Consider the following 23,307-nt stretch of genomic DNA (forward strand, 5'->3'; position numbering starts at 1 on the left):
AGAATTCTTAGATATCATAGCATCATAGAATGATAGGGGTTGGAATGAATCTTTAGAGATCATCTAGTCCAACCCCCCTGCAGAAGCAGCTCCACCTAGATCAAGTCACATAGGAACATGTCCAGGAGGGTTTTGAAAATCTCCAGAGAAGGAGATTTTCTCCTTCCCTGGAGAGCCTGTGCCAGTGCTCCACCACTTTTACAGTGAAACAGTTTTTTCTTATATTTAAATGGAACTTTTTGTGTTCCAGCTTCATCCCATTACCCCTTGTCCTGTTTCTAAATACAATAGAAAAAATGAGGTGTCTCAATCTCCTGACATCTAACATTTATGTACTTATAAATATTAATGAGATCTGTCCTCCATCTCCTCTTCTCTAGACTAAACAGCCCCAGTGTCCAGTGTTGGGCTGGAGAGCCCAGAACTGGACACAGGACTCCAGATGAGGCCTCACCAGGGCAGAGTAGAGGGTCAGGAGAACCTCCCTTGGCCTGCTGGTCACACTCTTCTTGATGCATCCCAGGATGCCAGTGGCCTTCCTGGCCATGAGGGCACATTGCTGGCTCCTGGTTAGCTTATTATCAATCCAGACTCTCAGGTCTCTCTCTGCAGAGCTACTCTTAAGCAATTCGACCCCCACCTGCACTGGTGCATGAGGTTGTTCCATCCCAGATGCAGGACTCTGCACTTGTCCTTGCTGAACTTCATGAGATTCCTCTCTGCCCAACTCTCAAGCCAATTGAGATTCCCCTGAATGGCAGCACAGCCTTCTGGGGAATCAACCAGTCCTCCCAGTTTGGTGTCAGCAGCCAACTTGCTGAGAGTACACTCTGTCTTCTCATCCAGGTTGTTGAAGATGTTAAACAAGATTGGCCCCAGAACCAATCCCTGAGGAACTTCACTGGCCACAGGCCTCCAACTTGACTCTGTGCCATTGATCACCACCCTCTGGGCTCTGTCATTCAGCCAGCTCTCGATCCACCTCACTGTCCACTCATCCAAGCCACATTGCTTGAGCTTTCTGATGAGGATGTTGTGGGAGACAGTGTCAAAAGCCTTGCTGAAGTCAAGGTAGATGACATCCACTGCTCTCCCCTCATCTAGCCAGCCGGTTATGCACTCATAGAAGGCTATCAGGTTGGTCAAGCAGGATTTCCCCTTGGTGAATCCATGTTGACTCCCCCTGATAACCATCTTTTTCCTCATATGTTTAGTGATGACATTCAAGATTAATTGTTCCATCATCTTTACAAGGATGGAGGTGAGACTGACCGGCCTGTAGTTTCCTGGGTCATCCTTCCTGCCCTTTTTGAAGACTGCAGTGACACTGGCCTTTTTCCAGTCCTCAGGCAGCTCGCCTGTCCTGATTGTTCAAAAATATCTTGTGTTCAAAAGATATAATCTATTTTTTAATGAAAGCAAGCCATGCAAAGGGATGATTCAAAACTACATTTTATCATAGCTTACAATGCATGTAAAATACAGAACCACTTAATGTCTCCTGTCTATATATCATCCTCAGTTTCAAAAGGTGTATAATGTTGGCATGGTAGTGATTAACACAATTACTTTTAAAAACTTTTCATTTCCTCAGGGTACCACAGAACACTTCCCTGCTAATGACAGTATTCCTTAGGCATTCCAAAGAATGAACTGATGTCCCTAATTATCTAAGGGAAAAGGTACAAAGTATTGAAGATAAAATAAGCCTTTTATCTGTTTCTCTAAGAATAATTATAGTCTCAGAAATGAAGGACATGGATAATTTATAAAATGTGGTATAGAAAAAAATAATAGGTTCTAGGACAGTATATTAATTAATACAGATTTGACATTTTTTGAAAAGAGGAATTCCAGCTTTTCATATCTTTTATGTTGTAAAATCTGCTTACATCAAAAGAGTATTGATGGTAATACATGGTAATATATATTTATTGAGGTGGTTCATTTCCTTATCAGTATATGCTAATTCAAGATATGCACATATCAATACCTTTGACTATTTAGAGTTAATAGGCATGAACTTCGAGGGTTTTGTGTTTAATATAATTGTTGAATTATCAATTACTTTCAAAAAGCTGTAAAAGATGCCCAGAACTACTGCCGAATATAAAAAAATCAATTTCAAGAAGTTATCTTTAGCCAAAGCATTAGTCTTCAGAAATGAAGGATTTTAAAACTTTCATTTCAGACAGCATTCGTTTCGTTTCTTATATTCATCATTTTCCACAAATTTGTTGCTAGATCACAGATCCCTAATCATAGAATCATAGAATGGTAGGGGTTGGAAGCAACCTTTAGAGATCATCTACTCCAACCCCCCTGCAGAAGCAGACTGTATAGGAACATGTCTAGACGAGTCTTGAAGACCTCCAAGGAAGGAGACTCCACAACCCCTCTGGGCAGCCTGTGACAGGGCTCCCTCACACTCACAGTAAAATAGTTTTTTCTTATATTTAAGTGGAACTTTTTGTGTTCCGGCTTCACCTCATTATCCCTTGTCCTGTTGCTAGCGACAATATAAAAAAGGTATGTCCCATCATCCTGACACCCACCCTTTAGATATTTGTAAATGTTAATAAGACATTAATATATTCATATGTTCAATGATAACATTCAGGATGAGTTGTTCCATCACCTTTCCAGGGATAGAGGTGACTGGCCTGTAGTTTCCTGGGTCGTCCTTCCTGCCCTTTTTGAAGACTGATGTGACAATGACCTTTCTCCATTCCTCAGGCACCTTGCCTGTCCTCCACGATTATTCAAAAATGATGGAGAGAGGCTTAGCAATCACATGAGCCAGCTCCCTCAGCACTCTAGGATGCATCCCATCAGGACCCATTGACTTATGAGCCTTAAGCTTGGCCAACAAGTCTTTAACCTCTTCCTCTTCCACCCAGGACAAGCCCTTTGCTGTCCTGGCCATCCTGTTATCCTTGTTGGACTGGGCTTCCTGAGGGCCAGCCTTGACTGTAAATTCAATATTTCAGCCTTCTCTGCATCCTCGGTCACCAGGCCACCCTCTGTGTTTAGCAGCAGGCCCACATTCCCTCTTGTCATCCTTCTGCTGCTGATGTACTTGAAAAATGCCTTATTAGTGTCCTTAACATCGCTGGCTAAATTTAATTCTAGAAGGGCTCTAGCCTTCCTAGTTGCACCCCTGCATGCCCTGGCAATATTCCTAGACTCTTCCCAAGAAGCCAGCCCCTGTTTCCACCTCTCATAGATGGCTGCTTTCTGCCTGAGTTGTCCCAGCAGATCCTTGCTCATCCATGGAGGCCTCCTACCTCCTTTTCCTCCTTTCTTGAGCATTGGGACACACTGATCCTGAGCTTGGAGGAAGTGGTGCTTGAAGATTGACCAGCTCTCATTGGGTCTTCTAGAATCCTATCCCATGAGATCTGTCCAAATAGATCTTTGAAGAGGCCAAAGTCGACTCGCCTGAAATGTAGCCAGTATTGTCTGGCATTGTTATTACATATACTCTGCTTAATTCAATGGAATTATGCCTAGACCAAAAGGGTTGTCAAGCATTGGAACAGGCTGTCTAGGGAAGTAGTGGAATTATCATCCCTGGAGATGTTCAAAAGTTGGCACGCTTACTGACATGGTTCAGTTGTGGACGTGGCACTACCAGGTCAATGATTGGACTCAGTGATCTTAAAGGTCTTTTCCAATGTAGACAACTCTGTGATTCTGTGATTGCAGTGCCTCCCATGGTCTGAGGTTAGATGATCTAATGGGAAGTTGGACTAGATTAGCTCTAAAGGTCCCTTCCAACCCCTACCATTCTGTGATCTCCCCCAACAATTCTTGATCATCCATTTATGCTGGCCACAGACCACCTTCTTTCTTGCTTGCCTTCTTTCTGATCCAGCTTAATGCTATCCTGCCAGTACCTCCAGCCCTGTGTGCTTCATGCACCAATACATGTTGTAGGCTGCCCAAATGGAAAACATCTTTTCCTTGTTAAGTGTGAGCCAGCAATGCGCTTTTGCTGCATGAAAGCAAATGAAATCCCCGACAGCATTAGGCAAAGTATTACTAGCAGGTGGGGGGAAATGATTCTTCCCCTCCCTTCAGCACTAGTGAGCTCACACCTGAGTGCTGTGTCCAGTTTTGGGCTTGGCAGTACAAGAGAGAGTACATGGACATACTGGAGAGAGTCCAGCAAATTTTCACAAAGATGATTAAGATATTGGAGCATCTCTGCCTTGAGGAAAGGTTAAGAGAGCTAGGACTGATCATCAAGGAGAAGTGAAGGCTCAGCAGGGATCTTGTCAACATTCAGGTATTTAGTGGTGGCCAGTGAGAAGACTAGAGGCAATAGACACAAACTGAAATGCTGGTAGTTCCTTCTGAACACCAGGAAATATTATTTCACCATGAGGATGACTGACCCCTGGCACAAGTTGCCCACTGAAGTTGTGGAGTCTCTCTCCTTGCAGATATCCAAAACTCATCCAGATATTGTCTTGGGCAACCTGATCCAGATGTCCCTCCTTGAGTAGAGATGTGGAACCAGATCATCTCCAGAGGTCCATTCCAACCTCAACCATTCTGTGAGCCTGTGATACACTATTTAATCATTTCACTAGGAAAGAAACTCCACAAAAAGACATAATGAAACACACAGGCACACATCTTTAATATGACACCATCAAAACTTGTGCAGATCCTACCTCCGTGCCTTATGCTCTTCACTTGGTGAAAAGTCCTACTATCTCTTCAACAATTTGTCTGTATTATCTCACTAGAGTCTGTTGATTTCTCTTAATCCTGCCTAGTTCTAGGATGTCTTCTAAAATAAGAATGACTAGAAATTCTCACAGCTTTCATACAGTTATTTATTATTTATGACTTCAAACTACTTATATAGGATTCTGACTAAATTCAGATGAGAAAGCAGCAAATACTCTTATATTTCTACAAAGTTGGTGATTGCCAAATTAGATTTACTATGGCTTTTACTCATAGAAAAATAAAAAGGTAAACATTTAAAGATATTTCCATCAATTTGATTTTCCAGCATAGGCAAATTATACGCCAAATCCAACAAAAAATAATTCAAGCAGAGAGCATCTCTATATACATACACACACCAGAACATTTTAGAAACTCTCAAATCACAATGTAGTACAGCTGATGCTCTAGGAGACAAGAAGTAGAGTATAACAGCAGGAAAGTCCCTAAGCCTATTGAAATGTCTGTTGTGACAATGACTGTTTTGCTAGTACCTAAGGTCAACAGTCAAAAGACAATAGAAGATACACTAGAGAGAACATAAGGAGTTGAGTTATGCACCTTCAGATGACATAACTATTGTAAGGAAAAGCTGCAAGGGATAACTTATGCATATATTCAGTAATTTAGCCATTTTAAAGCTTCTATACTATCTTTGAAAAACTAGCTTAATGGAAGTCCTAAGCTCTCCCCAGGCTCAAAAGGCTGTCCCTAGTACTCTGGCTTTAGAGTTCCTACACTGCTGTTGATGAATTGTTGCTCAGCTGCTATCACAGTGGGATCTCTCCATTTTGTGTTTGGCTTTCTGTCATCCTATTTTTTGTAAATTGAAATCATGATTGCTGCAGTCATTAACCTTTCAAACCAATGGCTCTGTGGCAGGCCCAGTACAAGTGGTACTTCACAATAAATTGCACAGACTATCAAGCATACACTCAATATGTGGTCTTTCTTTCTTTCTCTTTTGTCCATTGATAGGTCTCTCACAGTTTTAAAATCGTCCCTTAGCTATGGCACATTTCCATTTAAAAATACTTAGATAATCCATTTCTGCACAACAGACACTCCTGCGCTAAACTTCAATGTTAATGATATTTTAATTTTCGTTGATTATTCTCATAAAAAAAAATAATCTGTAGAATTCTATGCTGGGAAAGTACTAGACTTTCTCAGAAAAGTGAAAGGATTTTTATTGAACATTTTTCTTATGCCAGCTGCAGATCAGTGAAAATGTAAAATGAAGTCATGCATGTATAAAAATGTCCCTGGATGCATACCGTGTCTTTAAATAGGCAGCTCCATATTTGTGTCATTTCTTGGGAAAACAACATGTCTAAGTTACTTTTCTTTCCTATTGCTGTTAGCAAATGAGGTAAACAAGGTGAGAAAATAACTCTGATAATGTTACAGCTCAAAGATAGGTTCTCCCATCCCACTACCCATCTATGGAAGAACACATTTGTGTGTAACTCAAAATATGCTAATTTATTCCAAGATTTTTCCATTTCAATTATGTTTTGATGAAAACATTATATAACTAACTACATGTTGTGTTTGTGAGTCTCACAGAAAGTTTAATGAAAGCTTGGCTTATAGGTCATAAAGCATTCATCATCTAGAGCATTTGAGTTTTGCATTATTTCATTTTCTGGAAAATTACTTTTTGTTTATATTTCTGTTATTTTCTTACAGAAAAAGGTAAGTGAGGAGAAAGTACTTGTTTTAGCTAATTAATTGTATTTCCAATCTAATGAGCAGGATATAAAAACATGTGGTTCACATCACGTGGATTCATCTGTCTAAGGTATATTTATATAACCAACTGTAAGAATATTTATAGGTTATTGTTGATAAGTTGGACTACATCACCTCCAGATGTCTCTTCCAGTGAACAGTTCCATCAGTTTATGATCATAACTGCGCACATTCAGATTAGATAAATAATTTATTATACAGGTTTAGCTAATAGTTTGAAACAAATTACTGTTTCTGTATTGTGCGTGGCAGCTTAATCCCCTCAAAACTTCAATACATTTAGAGTGTGAATTTTCACATATTTGACTGCAAAAAGTCTCCAGAGATAAATAAAATCTGTATAAATAACATAGAAATTCAGGTTGATATTTGATAAACTTTTTTTTGTCTAGGTAATGTTGGCATTTTGACAATAAAAAATAATTTGGGATCTCTGAGATACAGAATGTTTTGTCATTAATAACTTCAGCTGACAAGAAAGTAAAATGCAATTTTTTGATGCTGATCTCCAAACACTAGTTCTATGTCTCATATGACAAGTGCTCATATTATGCATTAAAAGCTCTCTAAAATGACCTGTGCTAGACCCAGTGATACAATGTAAAAAACTTAAGTTTAGCACCAGCTCTCATTATGCTAAGTTTATTCAGAGGTAGCCCCCTTGAACTGCAGTTAAGGAAGTCTTCAGGATGGCAAGGAGTCTTTTAGACTGACTAATATAAAAAATCAGGTAAAAATATTTAGCTGAATTTATATCCTTTTCCAAAGGCCATGGGTCTAAATAATAGACAACTTCATCAGATACAGTGATCTGCTGAGAATAAGTGCCTGAAACAATAAGGTAAGTTTATCCACATGTGGTTTAACAGTCTGATAGTTAAAGCATTTTCCCATGAAATGAGTGAAAGAACAATTGGAAAAGTAATTGAGACTTAGAACAGGAAAATTTACTCTGTGCACTGAATAATAATAATAAAAAGATCACTATATGAATCAATACTTCTGCAATTTTTTCTTTAATGATGAAGATGATGGTTAGATATATACTCTACATTTTACATTGTATGTGCTGGCTTCTGCAAAAATTCAAACATCTCAACATACTTTTCAGAATATCAAAGTTAAAGTTTTCACAGTGGCTTAACTTTTCTTCTATATTTATACACATGACATTATGGAAACATTAAGTATATTAGGTTTGTTCATTATAATTGCAACTTACCTAGTAAGAAAGGAAGTACGGGAAATGTATCTCAGTGTCCTATATGTGGATGACTTTTATATTCTTGGCTATTCTGTTTGCACAGCCCCTGATCTATGTCTAATAGAGGTGTACAGTTCTGTCTTTCAGTTCTGTCTTTCAAGAGGAGTTTCTAAGATAATCAATGTCTTGATTAAAATTTATTTAGTACAAATAGAAAATGTGTCCCCTTGCATTATACTTATGAGACTCTAAAAGCTGACAAGGAACACAGATATTTGACTATAAAAGAGATTTTTAAAAATGGGTGATGCAAAGAGTTTGAATACTTTTGTGATGTTCTGAACAGAGATTTTGAAAGCCCATTCAATTTTTCTTGTTTCTTTACTTAACCTTTTCCACATGTTCTAAAGTACGACAAAGAGTAAAGACAACATAATCCTTTTATTTTATATCTCTGGAACACTGCACATTATGAAACAGAAGGTTTTACACTATGAGAAATAACACTTTAACTGGGATTAGCTATCTCTAAGTCACTGTCTTCTGTCTCACAGAGTCCATAGGATGTATTCAGTTCCTTGTGATCTCGTTCAGTTCTACACTGAATCCATGTATTTGTATTGTAATGAAAAAATGAAGAGTCGTGATTAATACAGAACAGAAGGGGAAAACCCAAAACTGTGATGATGGCACTAGTGCAGTTGGTTTTCCCTCCAGATTAGATGACTGTCTTTAGAAGTCCTTGGATTATACAGCATGTAATCGTAAAAAGAACGGGATCTTTTCAGACACATATTCTTTCTGGCCAAACAGAAGAGAATCTGGAAGAAAAATATAGGTCATTTAAAGCTTCCCATCTAGTTTTCCTGACTGATATGAAACAACCCTGAAACTGTTTGACCTATATTTCTCTATGACTCCGAGTATCAAACAGAGGATATGCTGCCTTACTGTAGCCCATTGTGCTGAAAATTTTTACAAAGGTGCTGACTCCTCTGCACACCATATCCACAGTGTTGTGGACATGTATATACAAAGAAGCACCAATAAATTGTCTTTTCAGGTAGACACAAGGATGACACCTGAACAGATTGTTCCTCAAGCATATAGAACTGCTAACTTGGTATCATAGAAATGCCAATTAAAAAATAATTACAATTCAGAATCTTACTAGAATATCAGATAGTAGTAATTCAAACTTAAATTAACATCTCCTCATGTTGGGAAACTCCTGCAACTTTTTTAGCCTTAAAAAACTCAGCAGCATGATGAAAGTCCAAGCAAGTAAACCTAGAAGCTGAATTCCATGTCTGTTGTCAGCAGACAGACTTTTGTAAATCGTTTTTTTTTTTTTTTTTCCATCTAGGGAGAGTTTCTGAAGACATGTACAATGCACATAGCTCAAACCTCCTTTTTAAAAAAACTGAGTTATTATTTAGTAGTTGTGCTTCAGATAAATTGTTTTCTCAACTTTAGATAACTGAAGGAAAACTTAAAAAAAAACCCCAAACCTCATCCAAGGCAGAATTTTATTATTTGAATTGTTAAATGTTTAAATGCACTGGCATTAATTTACTAGGGAACTAGAAAACTTTTCCATATTTCAAATAAGGCCATGTGAAAATATTTTAACAAACTGAGTAAAAAAATAAAACTTACATTCATTACGTATTTCCTCCAGGAGTTAGTCAAGAGATTTAGAACTTTTCAAATATAAAAGTAATTTGGAGGTACAGTTTGACAGACTTTGTGTATAGTTGTCAGTCGTCACAAATTTATAGACTTTAATGGGTTCAGCGGAGACAGTAGTTTCAATTAGCTTCACAGTTGCTGGCAGAGGTTGAACTCTTCTTTTTGAAAGTTAATAATGAACTCAGTCCCTGCACTTCTATTCATCTCATGACTTACTGCTGTTCATGGAGATACTACATGTTGTATTCACTAGGGAAAAACTGTCATCTCACATACCCGAGACTGTCTTCATAATAGCAATTGCTTACTTCTGAATTATCTCTGAAAAATGGTGCCAAGTCTCTAATTAAGCAGCGTATAAAAAGAGCATGGTTTTAAGCACTCAATATCAATAGTAGTGCAGTGCACCAAATACCTCTAAGGTTCTTTACTCTGGAAAAGTTAGTGTTCTATTTCGGTGAAATTGTATTGTTCTGTGTTTTTGTCAATCCCTCCAATCTGAAGTTAGCAGTATCCTGTTCTGTGTTTTGGCGTGCTCTCAGTGGGGCTCATGGTAAGGCACACCATCAGCCATGCCAAGCTGATGCTTGGTATATATCTTCTGCTCTCTCACACAGCTGCTCCGTGTAACTCATCTGATGGCAGGGCTGTTTTCTACCACTGAGCCTTCATGAGCGTCAGTATGTGATATCTGAGGAACAGAAATGTTTATGTACTAGAATACGGGCAAGAAAATACCTTTTTTGGCCATGGCTTACTGAAGTTACTCTTTTGCTGCATCTGGACCAAACATTACAAGGCTTGGTGTTTAAGTTATGTGAAACTGATGGATTTTGGTTTCTAATAATCACAAACATCAGAGAAGTAAAATTTGGTGAAATGTAGCATTTATGATGGTGTTGTTTAAAACTTTAACAAGTAGATACCTCTTATTCTCTCCTTTCTCCCACGCGTCCCATTTTCTTCATGAGGGGTGATGAAACTGTAACTGCTATAAACACTGCACATTATAACACATAGCGTAGCATAAAAGGTTTTAGTGAGCCAATTCATCGGTTGAGAAAACAGCGTTCAGAAAAGCCCACTACTTTGATTTCTTGCTACCAGTTGTCTTACTTTGAAAAAGTTTTTATATTAAACATTATAATTCTTTCTTGATTTCAACAGAGGTAATTTCAGGTTGGAAATGCTTTTAGTTCTACATATGTGTGAAAAATAAACACTAATAAATCTTTGAATAACGCAGCAAACCACAAGTGACAAGATATCAAAGTCCAGTCTTTGAGTGTCATGGAAGTTTATTAGAAGTCTTTGGCCAACCCACATTTACCTTTGAGTGAAAGTCTAAAATCCAGTATCTAATAGATTTTATATTCTTTAGATCAGCTGGACATTCACACAATTGCTCTTTACTCCAGTTACGTGAATGATTCTCATGTTAACTTTCAAGTAAGGGAATTTATTCAACTGAATCAATTCCATTGTGAAATATACTTAAAGGACCTTAGATGCAGTGAATATAACAGAAGAAATAGGAGCCAATAACTCAGAAGACAGCATGATTCAGTAAACACAGCATGAAAGTAGTAGTCTAAAGACTCTACAACCTTTTGGCTCTCTGGCTGGCTTATTAACTGTCACATACCTTTAAAAGCCCTAACTATGATACTAAAAAGCTTTCTCAGTTTCAAGAGACCATTATACCAGTGCTTTGCTGCCTACACAGACTCCACATTGACAACTGCCTAATTTAATGTCTCTGGTCTGACAGAAAAAACCTTTTAGAGTGTCCTTGGCTATCTGAGAGATTGCTTCTGAGGGCCTTTGATCAAAGCCTTCTTAAACACGCCCTGGGAACAAAATGGGGAGCACCAGTGGGGAGTCTGGGATATGTGGGAAATGGAACTTTCCCAGGAGTTAGAGATAGAAAAGTTCATCCTTACAGGAGAGAAAAATGAGCACTGAATTCCTCAGCATTAGGAAATAAATGTGTGTTCTGTGGGCAGTATATTTGAGTGAGACCATTCATCCCTCCATGAACAAATTGCATATCTGTCAAGTGGAAATAACAGTAACCTCATGCCTGAAAAAACACTGATCTAAGACACACTCTACATGGTGAACAGTCCATTAACAGCCTAGAAGCTTATGCACAGGGATAATTTTTTTTCTTCTGTTCCTTGTCTCTAAGTAGCGTAATTCTCTGGATTGGAAGCTTATGTCATCCCCCAGAATAAGTAAATCAAGTCATACGGTATCTATTCTACTGAGCAAGAGATGTAGTAACATCCCCTGTAATGAAGCCCAAGTTATAACAGCCTTATTTTCTTACTCTGTCCTCAGAAGCTGCAGTAATGCAACAAAGACAAATTTCATGTGCCAGAAATTTAGCAGGTTTTGCAAGAAGTTTTTATGCTCAGGATAAAGGCATGTATCACCATAAGGCATTATACAACTATGAGAAATTAGATCTCTTTTTTAGACATAGTCTGTATGATTGATAACTCTTTTCCAGAGGTGTCTGATTCTCTAGTTATCTTCTTCCCTTCCTGTTATTTGTTTTAAGTGGGAAATTTCTTCTGCCCCTGTTTTGTTTCTTTATGCTGTTCACGTTTTCACAAAAAAATATTCCAGCAAATATCATTCACCATTTATTTATCTCAGTATTTAGTTCTTATTCTATAAATTTTAGATATGCTGCCAAAAGCAATGTATTGAGTACCCACACATAAGACAAGGAAAGCTTCAGAACAGTCTAAAGGAGATTCATGTAGTTTTTTTAGATTTTTTTTTTTCTTTACTAAAATAAGTTTCAGTTTATATTCCTGACTAAAATACAATTTCCATTCTGATGCTTTTCTCACATCTTTTACTGAATTATAGAAACAGTATCTCATTTGTAAGTAGCAATGATACATCCTCCTCTGTCTTATGGAACTGTTCATTCTTCCTTCTCAAAAGACAGTTAAATTAATAGCCCACAGTATTGCCAAGAAGCCCACTCTGGCCCTTCTATGACCAATGGAAACAGCAGAGCTCTAGTGGCAAAGTATCTTCTCCACACTGTGTACCCATGCTCTGGAGAGCTCTTTGGGCAACAGAATAAAAGACATTGGTGTGGGTTGTTGGCAGGCTGAACAAGCATAGATTTCACAATGATTTTGATAAATATGGAGGGAAGCCTGTGACAGTCATGGAATGCCAGAGACACTCCAGGATAAGGCATATTGCCCTCACTTTGTGAACAGGGAACAAGCATTTCTTCCCAGGGATCACATCTCTCACTCACAGCAGCTTCATACATGTCATTTCCTCAATTGCTTCTGATCTTCATGTCTGTACCTGGTGAATCAGGTCCTGTTTATGCAAACATCAGGTTCAGTTTTATAAATATTTATGCAGGTAAGCACGTTCGTTCTTATGTTCACAGTGCTGGAGCCCTTCTCCTGAGGGAAAGTGTTAGTAGTGGAGAAGGCAAAAAACATTTACTAAAGGATAAATGTATTACTTTATGAAATAAAAATAATGAGTACAATGTTTGGTTTCCAGTTTCCAGCCTGCTCCCCATTGACTCTATGCTCTTTGCCATTTCTGTAAGCTGGCAGGATTCTGTAGGAGCTGAAATTCCTCAGTGTTTTTCATCATAGTTACCACTAACCAAATATTGATCTGTCTGCCTTTATCATTGTACATCTTTAAAAGAAACAAAGAACCACCAGTCAAAAAAAACCTGAAAGTTAGGACAGACTTTCAGGCTCAGTGTTTTTCACGCAGACAGGAATTCTCAGGAATTCAAAATTCAGAATGTTCTTCCTTTATTAAAGTTAATATTTGATCTGATGTCAGTACTTAGTATCGACAACCAGTTGGCTGACAAACAGAAAAAAAACAGGTTGGCATTTTAGACAAAATATAATTCTCTTATTTCCCCCCTGACACACTGTTGTTTCTTCATAAATACCTTGTGCTAAATTCAGGCTTTCTCATTTTCAGACATGGCTATAAAATATTAGTAATTATGATGGTAGAAGTCTGCTAAACTTAAGCAGAAGGGTGTTAGTACAGTTTCCTCCTCACTGAGTCTTCCACTCACTAAGGATACAAGGAGATTCTATGGAAAATAAAAAGCACTAACCTAGCTTCTAAATTCTAACTCCCTTATGTAAGAAAAACAAAATAAAACTCTCCATGTATTTTAAGTAGGGAACTGACCTATACTATATACTGCTGTTAGGGACTGGTGATGTCTTTCACTCTACTCTAATGAGTCATTTGACTGAGTCTGAGGGAAAGCACCTGAGCGACCAGTACTTGTCAGCATCTCACATCACCTGGGATACCAGCAAATTTTAAGGGATTTAATCAAAAGCACCCATAGGGAAAAGTGAGGAAGGAGTGTCACAGAAGCAGTGCTCACCTAAATGCTCCCAAGAGGCTGAATACCTTGTCTTTGCCAAAGTGTTTACAACAAACTGCATCATTCAGTAACTGAAGTATGGATTCTACTACTCTTGGTTTAATTATAACTCCCTTCTGTTTGTTAAGTCAGGACTGTATAATGCCCTCCTGTTGTGACAAGTAAGGGAAGAAACAGTGAATAAACAGTAAGCACGTTTCAGATGCCAGGGAGTCATCCATAAAGTCTGATGTGTCAAGTTTGGGGTGAGCTTCTAAGTTCAAATCTTTAGTTGTGTTGTTTACTGTTGTTTTACTGCCAGTGCTAATAATAGGGAAGTAAAAATTACACTAGTTAGTGGGCATTGCTAAACAAAGAACAACGCTGATTAAAAGTGTTGCTGGCACCTGGCCTGCTGCTTCATGGAAGCAGCCAAAGTGTTGATTGTTATTTACTGTGTGAAGCCACACATGCTGGATGTGAGCCAGTTCCTTTATTTCTGCTTGTTTTCCTCTCAAACTGTCACAGCAAGTAGGGGGTAGGAAGACACTTTCGTTCATTAAAGTAACTTCCAGTGGGAGTCTCAATATCTTGTACATCTTTGCTGTGCCACTGGGAAGCATTATCGTAACTCTTCTACAGGTGTCTAATTAGGAGCAAGAAGTTTTGTGTTTTAACTGATGAGACAAGGCAAGGTATTTCACCAATGAATGTCAGTGGAGACTAATGCTATCAAATTCACAGAGTTCCACAATGTTCCTAGAAATGTAGACTATTGCCACTGGGCTATAATACAAATCTATAGCTTCTGTGACAGAAAAGATAAAGCGACAAGCCAAAGTGTTTTCCCTGTGAGACTTTAGCCAAACTAATTTTACTGTACTTTAGACCCAGTAATTAGTGCATTCCATTTGAGCATGCCTCCTGTATTCTCTATCCTCCTTCAAATCTACTTGTGCTTTACAGCTGTAACCATAAATAGGGAAACTTATAGGAACACCTTAGATTGGGAGCAAAAGACTATCTGAGATAATAATCCCTAACCATTTCACAAAAAGCACCTGTTTCTTTATTTTCTTTAGTATGTCTTTCATCTCATATAACTCCTACCAAGATAAAGATTTCTTCACCTCCATTACATCTCTTCAGGCTCACAAGTATATTGAAGTATGTAAGTTATATTCTGATATATAAGGCTGAATTCTGCAATAATATAAAAAGATAGCAAGCTGATTTAGGAAAAAAATATTGTCCCTCTTGCATTCCTCAAATATATCTGATCTCAGATGTACTGATGGTCAACACATTTCAGCATTTCATCACTGTTTGCTTACAGCATCCTTCTATATGATTTCACAGAAATTATTTTTAAAAATGTAAACTGAGAACTGTTTCAACAAAGAAAATGTTATAGGAAAGCTTTTCTCAATAACCCACTACTGAAAAAATTAAGATGAGAAACCAGATAAGAAAAAAAGACCAAGTAATTCAGTTTCAATTGACAGGAGGTTAAATTAATAGCTGGCCTTTTTCTGGTAACATAAAAAGTAGAAATGATAACTGAAATGAAAAACACCAGCAGTTTTTAATGTAATTGAATTGAGCATGGGTTATTCATTAGAAAAAAAGTGTGAAAATCCATCAAGGTAGAAAGGTGTAATTAGAAACATACTCATTAACATATATAACTCATATATTAATGTATTTAGTGGAGATAATATCCTACAGATGAGAACAGTATTAATATTGGCCTTAAAATTAAATTTTTCAGAAGTGTAATTCTGAGCAGCTTAATAAATAAAAATTGCAACTCACATCCACACACACATCCACACACCAGCCCTTGTATTTTGAGCTTTTAAAATTCCTGTTCCCTGAGTATATTCATGTGTCTTACACATATTAATGCACTGGGAGTCTCAACTCTCCTACAAAGAAGGAAAGGCTGCACTAATGTACTAATTAATCTTCATTTTCTTTCAGGAAGCTTTTTAGAACAAAAATTACACTAACTTATTTTAGCTGTAACTATGTTTTAAGTATAATTTGTCCTTTACTTTGTATGTGTTCTACTTTAAATAGATATAGCATAATTGTAGAGTATGAATTATGCTCAAATAGGGAAAAAACTGCTGATATGCTCCATTTCCGGTTTTCTTGGTATACCCAAATCCACATTAGCTTGAAAGTTCTTTGTTTATTAGAACAGAGTATTCATAATTCACTAATTAAAATAAAAACAAAATAATTTTAACATATTGGCAAATTTAGCAAAATATTTCAATTAGGAAATATGAAAATTGATTCAAGCAAAAAAAACCCTATTTCTGAATTGTTTGAGCGATTGTCTTCTCTCTCTGAGAAAACTAACTGGTATTCTATTAATGGGTAAGTGGCATAAAGAAGAAGGAAGCTCTGTTTGTTTGCTAGAGTAGCTGTTAGATCCAGCTATTAAACCAGTATAAAAGACTGTAAAACTGGAGAGGGCTCCCTTGCCTAGCAGAAGGAAAGAAGCAAAACTTTCTTATTTACACTAAATGTGTTTTACATCTATAATCTGAGAGTTTTGATGTTATGAGGGCTCACTTTTATGGTTTCATCTGCACAGATCACCCTCAGAGCAAATATTTTTCCTTTGAGCCTATTTGATTGCCACTATTGATTACTAGATATCTAATGCACACGTGTTCAAAACTTTCTTTTACCCATCTCTTACATTTCAGCCTACTTCTGCTTATCTTCCCATCTCTTCACACTTCTTCATGATTAACAGCACTTCCTTCAACAGCTTTTCAGAAGAAGGGCAGGTAAGGTCTGGTCTTGTTCCATTATATGATAGGCCTGGCCAGACTCCAAAATGATGAGTGTAAAGATAGAATAAAACCAATTGTCATCCTTTGTGAGTAGTTTCAGACATCATCCTGCCAATCATCCTCCCAGTCCTTTGACAAACTGCTTTTATAGTAGGCAAACAGCAAAGTTCAAGAGGAACACAGAGGTGAGGGAATAATGTAATTGTCTGATCAAAAGAGCCAAAGTAGGTGTCTTTTCTGTAGTCATTGCAATTATCTCATACATGCACTGATTTCCTAAAAGCTTACTGAAAGCTCTCATTTGATGTGCTGAAGTGTTAAATGATATATCGATACAAAGGAAATTAAATGTTTCTGTCATTCCTCTAGTTTCAAAAAGAGGTATTAAAAAGCAGGAGCCTATATATTGACAATACAGCAGTCCAGAAGACAGCAGTTCAAAGCAGTTGTTCAGAGAAAGGACTGTCTATAATAGATTACAAAGATATGTTGTGTTTTTTTTTCTTTTAATTCATAGCAGAAACAATCCCTTGACATTTTACCAACACCTAATGGACAATACTTTGCTTATAGTTCCACCTCTGTGAATTCCTCTTTGGGGAATCTAATTGTAGCAGGAAAACACTGCTCTCCTCTCCCTACATCTTCTGTTATTTCTTGTTCCAGAAGTTTTAGAGCAAAGGAAAGGAAAAGGAGAATAAATACATTTGTCTGGGATTTTTTAGAAATCTGTATTAATGGGAAAAGAAAAATATCTTTTGAACTATCTAGCTATTCCCAAGTTAGTTTTGTGAGTCTTAATTTCTAGTGCTTTGTTCAGCCACATTTCAAATTTTTCAAGAGAGTGTTTCTCTGAATTAGGTTTTTTGAGACTGCTTCACAGGCTAGTGCATGGCATCTCTTTTAAGCATTTCTTTGGAGATATTTTTCAGACTGGATTTGCTTTTCCTTTAATGACATCAGAACCTTCCTTCCCCTAGTAACCTCATTTTGTTCGTATCAACTACTTTGAAGTCTTGATAAAATAATTTCACTTTTATCAGCTACTGCAGGTCTTTTTTACTGTTCTTGGTACTTCTCCTGTGTTGGCCAACAATGTGATCTGAACTCCAACAATGCCACCCAGCACCTTTTGACAAAGATCGCTTCTGATATGTGTTCTGGTTTTTTACTGAAAAAAAGTATCAAAAGTGATCCCTGCATTCTAAGAGTACTTTCAGGACATAAAGTTAATCACACTAGGACTCACTTAAAAATAAACAGGCAATGAAATTTATTCCTGATGAACATATCAAAGACAAGTAGATTTATATTTACTACAGATAAATTAGTTACCAAATTACAAATTTATTTCTTTGTTTAACTTATGATAAATTGCAAACTTATTTATTTTCATCATGCAACTCTAAGACTGCTCAGCACAAGAAAGAAGAAGCTGTTGCTATGGTCCCAGATCCCTCCAGCAGAGAGGCTGAAGACATATTCCCACTCGGCACACACACATAGAACACATGTATAAATCACATATATACCTCTACACATGGCCAGCCACACAGTTCAAAATAACAGAGCAGTTACAAAAACACAGGGAGCACCAGCAGCCTCAACCTGCCTGCATTGTAGATGAACAGTATGGAGGTCCGCTACTGAGAAAACATGTATGCATGTATACATATATACATACAGTGTGGGTCCCTCCAGCAGCCAGGCTCAGACACAGGGTTCAGTAGCTGCTCCTTGATATGTTTCTCCAGTTGCTGGCTCCTGGGCATAAGATCCCTCAAGGATGCAACCCCACTTCTGTTGCTGGTACAGACCATCTCAACTACACACACAAAGCTGGCCAGGATTCCCTTATTTCCCAGTAGCTATCCACACCATGGTGTTACCCTTGCAGACTATCATCCTGGCTCCCAGGCCATGTCACTTGCTCACCAGCTCGTCCATCTTTGTCTTTACTTTCACACTTTGATTGCTTACAATCAACACTTTGCTGCACCAGAGACACATGGGCCCTCCAACCCATGGGCAAGTGTAGAGTCTTGCATCTGGGAAGGAAGAACCTCATGTACCAGTACAGGTTGGGGAATGAACTCTTAGAGAGTGGTATAGGGGAAAGAGACTGGGGGGTCCTGGTGGGCAGCAGAATGACCATGAGCCAGCAATGTTCCCTCGTGGCCAAGAAGATCAATGGCATCCTGAGATGTATGAGCAGGGATGTGGGCAATAGGTCAAGAGATTTCCTCTACCTCTATGCTGCCCTTGTGAGACCACATCTGGAATATTGTGTTCAGTTCTGGGCCCTTCAGTTCAAGAAGGACAGGGAGCTGCTGGAGAGAGTTCAGCACAGGACCACCAAGATGATGGAGTGGAGCATCCCCCTTATGATGAAAGGCTGAGGGAGCTGGGGCTCTTTAGCTTGGAGGAGACCAAGGGATGATCTCATTAATGTTTTTTACAAATATGTAAAGGATGGGTGTAAGGAGGATGGAGCCAGGTCGTTCTTGATGATGTCCAATGATAGGACAAGGGGCAATGGGTATAAGCTGGAACATGAGAGAGTTCAAAGAAACACAAGGAAGAATTTCTTCACTGAGGGTGACAGGGCACTGGAACAGGCTGCCCAGATGGGCTGTGGAGTCTCCTTCTCTGGAGACATTCAAAACCTACCTCGATGAGTTCCTGTGTGACCTACTCTAGGTGATCCTGCTGTGGTAGAGGGATTGGATTAGATGATCTTTTGAGGTCCCTTCCAACCCTTAAGATTCTGTGATTCAGTGATTTCAGTTATAAACTTTGCTGATCTAATATATTGCTGTAGTCACTCTAAAACAATGCTTCAACCTGATAATTTTGCTTTATAATAGCCACTGGTGTCTTCCCATGGGAGACCAATATAGGCTAAATACACTTCAACATGCACTGATGACATGCCAAATACATGGGGGTTTTTTTTCTGAATCAAGCTAGATATTTAGTCTAAAACACATAATTGTATTTCTTACAGGGAGAAATTAATTTGGTATTGCAAGACATGTGAATTGTATAACTATAATTTGTCTGTTTTCTGCTACGTTTCAACCACGTGTATCAGAACACATTTGATATAGCACATGTAAATAGACCTCAGATATGCAGTTTGGGAAGCAGCGAGTGCCTAAAATTCAAAGGTAATTTTCATAAACCTTAAAAGCATTAAAGACTGAAAAAAACACAAGTTTCAGAACCTGTTGTCTCAAGTCTCTAACCCACATTCTTCTGTCTTGATCAGTACATTGCTGTAATATTAGCAAGAAGAATGAAAAAAATTTTTCTAGTATCTAACATGAGCTCACAAACCTCAGACTGTGGCTGCTGAACCTTGTTAAACTGTCTATCACTACTGAGAGTTTGGTCCTTTATCTCTCTTGCTGCCCTTTAGGTTGGCTGCTATCAGTTTATCACTTAGCAATGGCCTAGACTAAACAAGCCCAGCTCTCTTAGTTTCTTCCTTGTCCATGTGTCCTCATCCCTAGTAGTCCTCAAAGTCTTCTGATGAACTGTCTTCAGTTTCTCCATATCCCTGGGAGGGCCTCAAGACTGTCCAAAGAGAGAAAATAACTCCCCCGATCTACTGGTCTTGGCTCAGTAGGTGGTTCATCTCATTTGCAGTAAGAGTTCTTTGTTGGGTCATACTCTGCCTGACATCCACTGTAACCCCATGTCCTTTACAGCAGCACTGCCATTCAGCCCATCACTTCACAGCTGGTACTGGGACAAGAGATGGTTTCTTCCTAGACGCAGAATGTTGCAGTTCTTGTTGAGCTTCGTGAGGTGTCTTTACCCAGATTTCATTATTAATTTGGCCTAGATTTTGCTATAGATGCTGTTTTGATCAAAGCCCTATTTTATGCAAATGAAAAATTAGCAATTGTACTGGGCTATGGAAAGCCGCTGTGCTTTTAGGTTGTGGGATTTTTGGTGGAGTTAGCTTTAAAGTATATGCATGCTATTTTAAAATTATGTACAGTTTGTGTTTATGGAAAATTTAAAATTTCAGTGAGACTAAAGTACATGCAGTAAGGGAAAATATTATCAGATACAGATAACTAAGTCAATGGACATGAAGATTTATCTAAAGTTAAGCAGAAGAAAAAGTGACAACTGACAAAGCATAGGATGAAAAATCTGTCATGCAAAAGGTTGTAATTAAAATGCATTTAGGACTGACAAAGCTCCTAATATAGTTTTATCCACCATACAAAATTGTTTGTTGTGCAGGCAAGAGTCAGAGCTGAGCCTTCATCCTCTTTCCTACATTTCATTATTTCTTATTTTTAGTGGTTTTTTGGGTTTGCCTCTTATCTAAAAAGGGTGTTGATTAGGTAAAAAAGAATCCACCGATTGTGATATTCTCAGAAATATGGAAGAAAAGGCAGCTTAGCATGAAGCTTGTAAATAATTTACAGGTTTTGGAGTGGTTCATAAGACCATGCGCTGGAGGTGTAATTTCCTAGCAGTAAAACTGCAAGCAAGAGAGGCCATCAAAAGGCAGAATCACATTTATTATTCTCTGTCTCTTCTTTCTGTCAGTTTATATTATTCTGTCTCTAAGAGAGAGAGCATTGGACACAGGAAAGACAGTTCAAAATGAAATTTCCCTACTTTTTATTATGCAGAAGGAAAACATAATACATCATTAATGCAATTTTAAAAGATTGTCAAACAGAATTTTTCTTTAACAAAATAAATTATATGCAGTTGGAGGAAAAAGAATATATGGTTTAAATAAGTCTCACATTTTTCTTTCAAACCATTAAATTATTTTCCTCTCTTTTATAAGACTTTAATGAAAAGTTAGAAAGATTTTTTTTTTAATTATAGTTAGTACAATGGAAGAAGTAGTAATAACTTTACAGAAAGCCACAGGGCATACTTAGCAATTACAAAATTAAATCTCTTTCACTGAACCAGAGAAATCTCCTGATAAACACAATAAAGCCAGATTTATGAGTCAAGAAAAGAGCAATCTTGAAGGTAAATGCTGTTGGCTATATTTATATTTAGACTAAAATAATTTAGGAACAGAAACGTCCATTGCTTTGTAGAGTCTCAATGGAAAGATCCAAGCTAAACAAATAAAAGCTTGAAGTGATGTTTCTGATAAGAGTAATTAGTCACAATCATTGATTTTTAATGAATGTCCTTAAGATATTACTACAGACTTCCAAGGATGGAAAAGGTAAGATGTTAACAACAATGCTACAGTAAAGAGCAGAGGAAAATACTGAGGGTCAACTCAAGAGGTCATTCCTGGTTCTACTAATACTTAATTCTGTGAAAGTCGACTGCCATTTCAGCGATGTTTCTTTCAAACAGTATGGTAAAACCAGAGTTCATTAAATGACAGCAAGAAGTAGTACCTTTAAATGAGATATGAAGGTCCCTTCCAACCCTTGAGATTCTGTGGTCATGTATTTCTCTAAAAACAGGATGCTAACTTATTTGGAACTATCAAAGGATAAATCAGACAAACTTTCCAGAGTATCTTTAATTCTCTTCTAACATCACAGTGTTTGAATGTAATCAGGAAAAAGGACTCATAGTTCTTCACAGTGTCAGAGTAAGGACTGACACAGTTGGAGTTGGTGATATTTCCTGTAAAACAGGAGAGCACACTCTCTGCAAAATGAGCATATTTTGAATGTCTTTCTCATCCGAGGAAAAGGTAGAAAAACTGCTTTACATGTTACTAAGGCATAGATTTAGGCAAACTTAAATGCACATTTTTTTATTCTTTGATTTGAGCTTCTAGGAAAAAAAAAAAAACATGTAAAATCTGAGGTTAAAATATACAGGTTTTCTTTTCAGTTAACTCAAAATTTGCCTAGCTTTTTGCCTGAAAAGAATTTACATGCAGAACAGAAAGAAGCCAGGGCTTCTTTTTCTGAATTCTGAAATAATGGTTTGTCATTTCTCACTCCCATCCATCTCAGAGAGGTGGGAAGGCCTTCCTTGGGCAGGCCTGGAAATGATGTAGAGTACATTAATGTATGCTTGCAAAAGGAACTTATGAAATAAATTTGCTATATTTTCTGCATTGAATAACTACAACATTATATCAATGAGTATCTGAACACTTCACTGATGTTTTTCTTTGTGTTTCCAATACAAGTAAAAACATTGCTCTTTTGTCTGCACTTTTACAACTCCAGAAGGCTTTACATAAAATGACAAGCAGCATAGCAAACCTGCTAGGGACTACAGAGACACTAGACCATCTGACTGTGTTTTTTTGGGGAAGGTGATAAAGCAGAGAAAGATATTTTAGAATGCCCTCACACCCAAATACATGGCAGGCAAGGAGATGCCGCCTCAATTAACAAATTGCTTCTTACCTAATGAAGGGTAGAGATGCCAGACTCATTTCACTGTTCCTCCCACTCTCCAAAGACTTTGGTTTGAAAGTCAGTGTGGTCCAGCAGTCAGTATGTATGTGGTCTTAGAGACACCTCTGCTCTAATTCTGCCTTCATCAGTGACAATCTCTTTGACTGGGAACAAATAATTTCCTACGTCTGTTTCTGTGACCGCTGTTTGTCTCTGTTTTGATCAAACAAAATTGAGTTTTACTACATGTTTGCACATGCTTAGGTTCTGGTGAAGAGCTGATTTTGGCTGAGAGTAAGTGACATAAATCAAAATAATCCTAGATCTACAGATCTG

General features: G+C 37.7%; 1 protein-coding gene across 2 annotated transcripts in view; it reads left to right on the forward strand.

The window, feature by feature from the left end:
* Positions 1-23,307, forward strand: part of KCNIP4 (potassium voltage-gated channel interacting protein 4) — a 103,932-nt gene that overhangs the window by 61,099 nt on the left and 19,526 nt on the right. The window lies entirely within an intron of this gene.

Source organism: Colius striatus, chromosome 3 (assembly GCF_028858725.1).
Source record: "Colius striatus isolate bColStr4 chromosome 3, bColStr4.1.hap1, whole genome shotgun sequence".
In the NCBI taxonomy this organism is placed as follows: Eukaryota; Metazoa; Chordata; class Aves; order Coliiformes; family Coliidae; genus Colius; species Colius striatus.